Below are 811 nucleotides of genomic sequence, written 5' to 3' on the forward strand. Positions count from 1 at the left end.
TAATATAATATGTAAGAGAAATACATAACTGGAAAAAAACTTTATCAAATCCAGATTTCGTAGAATTTCAAAATGAAGATTAGGATTTCTGCTTGTTAAGAACATATGATTAATATAGTCTCCAACAAGAGATAAATATAGATGCAAAATCTTTTATTAAATTAATTTAAAGAATGAGAGTATATGACCTACATGTAGTACAGGACAACAGTACAAATATCATCAGATTGCTTAATTTTACGTTATATATCCATGCAGCTAAAAAAAGAAAGAGTGACAGATAACAGAATAAATACTCTACTGTTTAAAAAGATTTTAACAAGCTATGAGACACATTGACTACAATATGATCTGTCTTAAGTGACAGTGCTCATAAAAGATCAAGAAAAAAAATAAGTGAGTGATACAAAAGCAGTGGCTAAAATATGGTTAAGCAAATAGTACATATTTCAAATACTGGTAATTGTCATTGAGAAGCTTACTAGCACCTTCCAAAAGATCATTTAATAATCCAATAGAATATGAGAATCTTCCAGACATCATCTTTAACTTGTAAATTTTAGGTTTCATTTGTTGTTATATGGGCAGTGAGAAGCAGAATTTACTATTTTACATTTAGAAATGCTTGCTTTGTTGAAATTAGAAATAATTATAATACTGAATTTAAATGAAATAAAATACTACTTTAATTGATAATATAAATTTCCTAAAGGTTCACCAAATATAATAATGTTGTTAGGTCTTACTTATCTTACTGATTTTTTTTTAATACAACAAACAAATTTTTGTAATATTATCATGTTTACAGCTA

The sequence above is a fragment of the Pteropus vampyrus genome, unplaced genomic scaffold, assembly GCF_000151845.1.
Source record: "Pteropus vampyrus isolate Shadow unplaced genomic scaffold, Pvam_2.0 Scaffold57, whole genome shotgun sequence".
Taxonomy (NCBI): domain Eukaryota; kingdom Metazoa; phylum Chordata; class Mammalia; order Chiroptera; family Pteropodidae; genus Pteropus; species Pteropus vampyrus.